Raw genomic sequence first — 9,105 nt, 5'->3', positions numbered from 1 at the left:
CATTAGCTCAATTATACACCCAACTAGTCTCCTAATGAAAATCCATTTATTAGGTTACAGTTATGTGCCATAAACATTGTTCGATATTGTAGATACACAAATGAATCTCTCCTGCTTTCATGGAGTTTACAGACATTTAATGAATTTACAAATAGTTAATGCTTTACAATTAAGAGAATTCTTTAAAAAGAAGCTAATTTCGCCTAAACTTCCTTGTCTTATATAAGTACCCTGTGCTTATATGTATATTTCTTTTCCCTACCAATCAACATCCTCCCACCTACACTGGTGGAATTACCAGCTATTGATAGATGTGGTATTTGAAATTATTCTAAGAAATGCCAGAAAATGCAGACACTTCTGGGCAGTGTAATTTAGAGTGAGATCTCATGTATTTGCTAAAATGGGGAGTAAAGTAAAGGTCTGTCAAAGAGGCACAGATACCATCTAAGACATCTTCACTGTGGGATACCTCCTCTCAGTTCTCTCCCACGTCACACTTAGCAACAGGCTGCAAAATGTTCCTGCCCAGTGACCCTCTTAGAAATAAGATACAGTGTGAACCCCAGTGTCTTGCTCTTGCCTTAACTAAAGCAATTAAAGTTGTTTAATGATTTTTTTTACTGCATATGTTGGAACAAAGTGCTATTTTATTGTTTTACTGCTTGTGTTGTATTGTTCTGTGATTATAACATCTGACTTTGACATGAGATCAAAATTATTAAGCATGTGTGAGTCTGCAACTCAAATTCTGCTACACACAAGCATACGCCCACCCCCACACACACGCACTCTGATATAATCTGGTTTAAACAATTCTTCCTTGTCCATTTATAGGAGAGTCAATGCAACTGCTTAATCACATGCCTCGCTGCATCCCCACATTGGTTATATTTTAGGTATTCTGAGAATTAGAAAGTTGCCAACACCTTGGTATCTGGCAAGCTCTCCGTGTACTTTAAATGTTTGCGTAACACCCAGACCAGGATAAAGTAGGACAAATTTCAAATTCAGATTAGGACCCACTATCCTAATTTGTGAACACTAAGGAGAACCTTAAAGATTTCTTATCTTTTTTCTCTTTAAATACAGCACCCCCAAGAACAGCAAAATAACCACAGTAAAGGGAACAGACTCATTACTGTTCGTACACGTACTCATTCTTTTTATTGAAGTAATGTTGATTTACAGTGTTGTGTTGATTTCTGGTGTACGGTCTAGTGATTCATTTATATATATATGTGTGTGTGTATGTATGGATGTATGTATATATATATATATTCCTGTTCATTGTAGGCTATTACAAGGTACTGAATGTAGTTCTCTGTGCTCTACATTAGGACCTTGTTGTTTGTCTGTTTTATATATAATAGTTTGTATCTGCAAATCCCAAACTCCTAGCTTATCCCTCCCACCCCCTCCCCTTTGGTAACCACAGGTTTGTATTCTATGTCTGCGAATCTATGTCTGTTTTGTCAGTAAGTTCATTTGTGTCACTTTTTTTATTCCACATCAAAAGTGATATCGTATGGCCTTCATCATTCTCTTTCTGACTTACTTCACTTGGTATGACCATCTCTGGGTCCATCCATCATACACTTATTTTATTTTTTTAACATTTTTTATTGAGTTATGGTCATTTTACAATGCTGTGTCAAATTCCAGTGTAGAGCACAATTTTTCAGTTATACATGAACATACGTATATTCACTGTCACATTCTTTTTCGCTGTGAGCTACCACGAGATCTTGCATGCGTTTCCCTGTGCTGTACAGTATAATCTTGTTTATCTATTCTGCATATGCCTGTCAGTATCTACAAATTCCGAACGCTTATTTTAGTAGTTCCCTTTGCAGTAGGAACAGGGCTTCGCTATCAGATGAGGACATTTTACACATTCTGCAGGTGAGGAAACTGGCCCCTACTCAGCGGCAGTGACTGTGAGGCCCAAGTCACATTGCGAGGAATTAGATCAAGGCCCTGGGCTCCGACACCAGTGCTCTTTGCATTGCAGCCCACTGCCTTTTGGGGGTCTTTTCATGCTCATTAAGACACAGTTGCACCTTTTTGTTTCTTATGCTACTCTGATTATCTGTATTGATGTATACATCACTTTAACTCTGCTGCAGGAGTATTGACTAAAGAAGCCTGGCAATTTCTTATGGGATTTTTTTTTCTCAGTGCGTTGGACAACTATAACGGTAAATACTGATGGGGCCGTTTATTTAAAATTCTTATTTGTGTTATTTCTCCTTTCATAAGTAATTTGTAATGGCTTAAAGGAACACAGACAGTACCACGAGGAGATAGGAATAGAAGAGTAATTTATGAATTACTAATACATAAAAGAAAACCGGCTTCTAAGTGTCCTAGCCATTAAAGTAAAAAGGGATGTAATAAATTGGTTCTACTTTTTTTCTTTTTTTTTATTGAAGTATAGTCAGTTTATACAATGCTGTGTTAACTTCTGGTGCACAGCACGGTGATTCAGTTATACATATTGGCCCCTTTTCATATTCTTTTTCATTAAAGTCTGGTATACGGTATTGAATATAGTTCCCTGCACTCTACAGTAGGACCTTGCTGTTTACCTATTTTATATACAGTAGTTGGTATCTGCAAATCCCAGACTCCTCGTTTATCCCTTCATCCCTCCTCCCTCCCTGGTAGCCACAATTTTGTTTTCTATGTCTGTGGGTTCATTTCTGTTTTGTAAACAGGTTCATCTCATTTTCTTTCTTTCTTTCTTTCTGTTTTTTTTTTTTTTAGATTCCACTGATAGGTGATGCCATATGGTATTTTTCTTTCTCTCTCTGGCTCACTGCACTTAGCATGACCGTCTCCAAGTCTTTCCATGATTTTCTTTAAACAGGAATAATATTCATTCATATGCTTACAGGACACCTGTTAAGGACTGTATTTTCAAAGTAGAATATCAATCACTCCTTAATTCAGGAATTTTAGGAAGTCACTAAACATATGGAACCTTCCATGCGATGCCAGGAAAGGGGAAAAATAATAATATATTGTGAGGATAAAATGAAACGACAAATGTAAACAACTTGGCCCATTACCTAGAGCACAGTAAGAACTCAGTAAAGATTAAGGACTTAGAAATAATACAGAATCAAACTTAATAGGAGTACTTAGTATTTGCCATGCAAAACCCTTTCAGTGCGTTCTCTTCTAACCCTCCACAGCCGTGCTCTGAAGGATTTGCTATCAGGGAGTCAGAATCACCTCCTAAAGGCCCCACAGGGCGATACTTCTCAGGACTGGTTGCTGAACTCGGGCTGCAGAGAACATTCTCAACTCCTCCGCTCAGTCTTTCGTTCATCCGTGGGCAATAAAGTAACACCCAGAAATCCCTGCTTTCTCTGAGCGCCCATTTGGAGACACGCACACTGCTACGTACCACGCCGACCCTCTTTAGTGATCACTTCTGCCTAAACTCGCTGCCCCCAAACTCACGCTGACACAGATTTCCATCTATGGCATATTTTGTGGTGGGTTCTAATCGCCCTGTGAAGGGCGCGAGTGGAAGGGGACCTGCCCTGGCGGAGGCTGGAGGGAGAGTCTGCTGGGTGCTGTGAGGCAGGGCTGCTGTCCTCGTCACGGGGCCCGGGACTGGCTGCTGTGACACCCGCAGCACAGCAGCGCCCACGGCGGCCAAGGCCGGGCTTCAGGGGCAGCCGGTCAGGTACTACTGGCTGTCGGGAGCCTCAGCCACAGAGTTTCTCAGAGACAGAAACTGGCCTCTTCAGAGAGCCCCGCCTCCGTTTCTGAACAAGCTAAATACACTATCAGTTTACAAACTCACTTCGGAAAAAAAAAAAAAAAGACTGAAAAATAAAAGGTGTCGTCCGGCACCATCTGCCCTTGTGATGGGCACCATTACTCAGCGAATGAGACCCAGTAGAAAATTATTTTAAGAATTTTTTTATTACTTGTATTACATAAAATCAAGAAAACAAGAAAACAAATTGTGTGTACACACACACACACACACACACACACACGCATATACATGCTCTACTTGCTTGCAGGTGTGCAGTGGCCTTGTGTTAAACTTTGTGCATCTAGAGATAAACTAGGCAAGATTCAAAACTCAAGGGGCTTGTAGTCTCGTAAGAGATAAACAAAATACAGTGCCAGTGTAGTAAGACCAGTGCTAAGGCACTCATCATGTATTCTGCATAGGGAGTGGCAGAGCAGTATCTTGTAATCATGCAAATATAGAAGAGATGATGATTAAATTTGGGTGATGATGAAAGGAGGGCAGTAGAGATATCATCACAAAGAAGGACATTCAGCCCAAAGGAGAGGTTTGACGAATGAAAGCACGTCACAGAGTGGTAAGGAATTCTGCGTGGCTGCAAGAGACGTATTCAAACTCATGGCAGTGTCACTGCAAATGTTAGTATCATTATTCCAGTGGAGTTCATGGTTTCACTGATCCTCTTCAAAGTTGGGCCCAATTTCTGGTATGCTCAAATCCCCTATCTTCTTTCTCATTCAGATGAGGGCAGGTCAGGGCAAGTGTGTGATGGAAGTCCACCCGCTTCAATTTAATATAACTAATGCAGTCACCAGCAGTGGATGCTTGAGCTGTGATAGGTAATAAACCATTGAAACCTCACCCACAACCATTTAGGATATCAGTCTGCTAATGCCACAGTTGTCACCACCGTGCAGAGAGCACACGTTGAGTGACATGGGCGAGGACAGATGTGAACATGGACAGTGGCTGTTTTGTGTTGTTTTTCTAAACTTAGAACCTGAACACTCTCTAAATGGCTGTCCTCCTTAATGTGGAGTCTACTGTTCATTTTGCAAGTTGGCCCGCACCTCCATACATTTTTTGTTTCTCTGCTCACGAATACAATGCTTTCCCATGAATCACGGAGGAAACATGCGATTCTCAGGGGCACTGATATCCCCCCTGGGCTGAGTCTTACACAGGGAAAGCCGATAATCACTCCTATTCTGGTGTAATTTTAAAAATGATAGACCATCGGCGACTTGACCTGGCCAACTCCCCTATGGAGATCCACTCTTCAGGGCGTTCATTAGCTTTTCAGACTTCCGTGCTGTTTCAGCGCCTTCTCTTTCGAAACAGCAGCTCCCCTAGGGTTCAGCTAATATGGTTTTCCACCCCTCAGTTGCTTTAACGCCGAGATCTGTAGGTGATAGCCACCGAAGGTGCAGCCCATCTCAGCAAGCGGAGGCCGACAATGTGCACTTGCCTGCTTTCCGAGGTTCAGGCAGGACAGGCGCCGCTGTGGTTAAGGCCCTGCAAGTTCCCTCCCCATGATTTACCCTCATCCTTTACGGGAACGTTGTCCTTTCTGTCCCTTTTCACTCATTCAGTTATTGTTTCCATCACCCTAATTCCTTTCAACAATAAATGTATCTGCTGTAGACTACTTCCGTTGGTCATATTCACAAACAGGATGCTTTCAGCGATCCCCTTTCCTGAATTTTGACTTCGTGTTTACTGGAGTTTATGCCAGTATTGCCAGGTACGTAAGGGTCGTACACTGCAGAGAACACACGCGCGTTTCATACGAAAGGGGACGGTGATGATGAGAGATCTGGCGTTGTCACGCACCTCAGGAGTAAGCAGGATGAAATGTGAGTTACAAACCTCTGTTCCTGAGAATAGGTGAGGACTGTTTTTAAAATCCCTCGCAGTTCAGAGGAGTGGAAGGCACGGACGTGCACATCTTGATCCTGGCCTGTGAATGGCTGAATCAGCAAGGCGCACTTTCTGGATACTGAGTTGAAAATCCATGTCTCCATGTACTACAGTCCCTCCAGTGGCCCACGTATGTGTTGGGCCACCTCAGAGCTCGTCCTGGGAACGTGAGGTTTGGGAGCTTAGGAGAAAGTTTAAGGTGTGTTGTTAATATTTCTTAACTGGTGATGTGAAACCTTCACTGTACCACCAAGAATGCTCGGAAGATCTCTCACTGACTATTACGCAGTAGCCAAAAATAGGACAAAAAAGTATTGACATGGATTAACCCGAAATGTAACATTGGAACAGAATGTTTCCTAGGACGCCCGCCCTAGGAAGTCTCGGGTGAATAACCACTTAAATGGTTCAAGTATCACAGACAACATAATCTAGGTCATGTGATAATTATGTATGTTGATATACACCCTCACACACACACACGTAGAGTGACTTTCAGTGCCGGGTCCTACACTCGGATGGCGGGTTAGCTCGTGCACATGTGCGTTACCACAGAATCATCACGGCTGGACCTCCCGGCTTCTGCAGGACGCAACAAACTATGATTCCAATTTTATAGACGACAAATGGAGAACTGGAAGAGAACAGACTGCTAACCGTGAAGACAGTCCTACAGAACGAGCTGCAGCCTTTTAAGTCCTTTTAAATGGAAACATCTTTAATGCTACGGCTCAGCCATTTATTTGTACTTATTACTAATGGCTCTTCAAAGGTCACTGTACTTAAAGGAACTGTGTGTGTGTGTGTGTGTGTGTGTGTGTGTGTGTGTGTGTGTGTGTGTGTCTGTGTGTGTGTGTGTGTGTGTGTGTTGGGGGGGGGCCCTTCCTCAGAGAGACCATGACTTAAAAACCTTATCGTCTTATCATTTGACCTTGTGTGTATTTAATTTTCCACGTTATCATTGGTTTGAAACATTTAATGAATCCAAACAGCCATCTATTCTAGCATTCTTTTTCATAATTTTATGACTTTTAATCATTTCTTTGCTTAACTAAATAAGGGGAAAGTAATCACTAACTAATCTCTGTGTGGACTTATGTTTCTCATAATATAAATTTCTTTGAAATTATTTGAACCATGGTTGGAGCTATTGGAATTGGACCGATCAGTAACTGAACTGCAATTCAGCCAAAAAAAAAAAAACAGTTAAAATTTTATATACTGGTATTAAAGATGCCTATGAACTGAATTATTCAAGTAGCAATGTTCACAATTTTCTATGTTTTTATAAATAATAAATTATGTGCATGCACATATATATGTATATATGTATATATATATAATTCTGGGGCTGTATCTAAGGCGGTAATTGATACATGAAATATCTTTACATGTTCATTGAATATGAGTATTTGTGTTCCTCTCAGTGGCTTGTACATCAAATGCGCTTACTGAAATCTTTTTTCTTGATTGACTGACAACAAACTTCCTAAGACAGCCAGGAGAAGAAAAAGCTATAAAAATCCTATGCATTTAATTCCTTGATATAAATCCATTTTATAGAGAAAGAGCAAGGAGTTCACCTTTTTTTCCTTGATGTGGCAAACATTCTTGAAGTAAACATAAAATAAATGTATAGAACTCTTCTGTGTAAAAGGAACATTAGAGGGTCAAAGTTTATTCTATCACATTTAGCCACAGAAGCAAAGTAATTTACTGGACTCCTAACCCTACTGTCAAGGCAAGGAAGTTACATTTATTACAAAAGTCAGGCACAGAGAGGGGGATAAAAAGTCGTGGAAATTCTTAGGGGAGGAACTTTAAGAACCTTAGACTTGCTGTGCTTGTAAGGAAAGTCCAATTTCCCTTCTGAGAGTTGAATGCAGATCTCCTTAATAGGAGTTGCTGTGAGCAGGAAAGAGGAAAAAAAATACGTTCATGAGAAGATCAACTTTGTGCAAAAGAGAATAAATGAAAGTTGCAGGGAAGGTGGCTGATACTGAAGGGAAAACAGGAAAAGACATTAAAGGGTAAAGTAAAAGGAACCACTGGAAGCCATCAGGAAAGCAGAACTACCTCTGAATTTTCTTGTTCTGCATTGCCCATCCCACCACCAACATGGAAGGCCAGACACAGAAGCCCTGAGCTGTGGCTTTTCTTTCTTCCTTCCTTCCTTTCTTTCCTTTTCTTTTCTTTCTTTCCTTTTCTTTTTCTTTCTTTCTCCCTTTCTTTCTTTCTCTTTCTTTCTTCCTTCCTTCCTTCCTTTCCTTTTTTCTTTCTTTCTTTCTTTCTTTCTTTCTTTCTTTCTTTCTTTCTTTCTTTCTTTCTTTCTTTCTTTCTTTCTTTCTTTTTCTTTCTTTCTTTCTTTCTTTCTTTCTTTCTTTCTTTCTTTCTTTCTTTCTTTCTCTTCTTCCTCTCTCTTTCTTTCTTTCTTTCTTTCTCTCTCTTTCTTTCTTTCTTTTCTTTTCTTTCTCTCTTCCTCTCTTTCTTTCTTTTTTTCTTTCTATCTCAGCTTTCTCTTGGGAGTCTCCATCAGGATGACCATGATCAGTGGGGGTGGTAATTAGAGGAACTGGAGTCAGGTGGAGCCAGGAATATGCAGCCAGCACCTCCACCTGCGAGTGTGAAGACAGCTTTGATTCTTTTAGCAGATACAGTAAATGTGAGAAGTTATAATCAATGTAAGAAGCATTTTGGATGCGGTTCTGAGCTAAGTGTGACGTCCACATTTTGACTTTACTGAAGGAATCAACATAAAAGAAATCCTGGGGCCAGGAAACTCAGAGTAATACAGGGCTACTCAAAAGGCACCCTGGGAATGATGGTAAATCCTGACCATCGTCCTGCGAGAAAGAAAAACATGTGTTAGATCAGTATATATTTGTTAAACACGTTATTCTGTGTGTGCCAGGTTGTATGCGGAAAAACAAGAATGAAAACCAACTGGTTTTTGTTCATTTGTTTTCAGTTCAACTTTGGAAGAGTTTCTTTTACCTGCAGGACTTTTTGGGTCCCCAGGAATTCCAGGAGCATCAGTTTAGGCAGGATATTCTTGCTAGTATTTCCGATTATGATTTCTGCTCATGGCATCAGCGGAAATGTAAATCCCCATTTTGCGCGCTATGTGGGGTTTTAAATTCTCAGAGATGTTCACCTCCCACAGCGGTTCTCAAACTGGGCTGCGCTTTGGGACTGCCTGCGCAGCGCAGAGGTCCTGGGCTCATCAGGCGGCGCGATGCGGCATCCCTGCTTTTCGTTCCTGTTCCTCTGCCCCCGCGGGCGCTGCTGGAGCACCAGGCCTGAGAGCCTCTGCCTTACGGACCGTGCTTGGCTGACTCTCCTCTGAAAGGTCAGACACCTTTCGCCGAAGGTGCAGCCCTCGTCTACAGGACACTGGCTTTTCACGG

General features: G+C 41.4%; 1 long non-coding RNA gene across 1 annotated transcript; it reads right to left on the bottom strand.

The window, feature by feature from the left end:
- Nucleotides 1-7,434: 7,434 nt before the first annotated feature.
- LOC140690042 (uncharacterized) lies at nucleotides 7,435-8,537 on the bottom strand. Its single transcript, XR_012065234.1, has 2 exons — nucleotides 7,775-8,537; nucleotides 7,435-7,603 (listed from the first exon to the last, which is right to left on the bottom strand). It is a non-coding gene; the product is annotated as an uncharacterized lncRNA (long non-coding RNA).
- Nucleotides 8,538-9,105: the final 568 nt, after the last annotated feature.

This window comes from Vicugna pacos, chromosome 28 (assembly GCF_048564905.1).
Source record: "Vicugna pacos chromosome 28, VicPac4, whole genome shotgun sequence".
NCBI lineage: Eukaryota > Metazoa > Chordata > Mammalia > Artiodactyla > Camelidae > Vicugna > Vicugna pacos.
The sequence above is the reverse complement of the archived record's forward strand: the minus strand, read 5'-3'. Positions and strand labels throughout refer to the sequence as shown.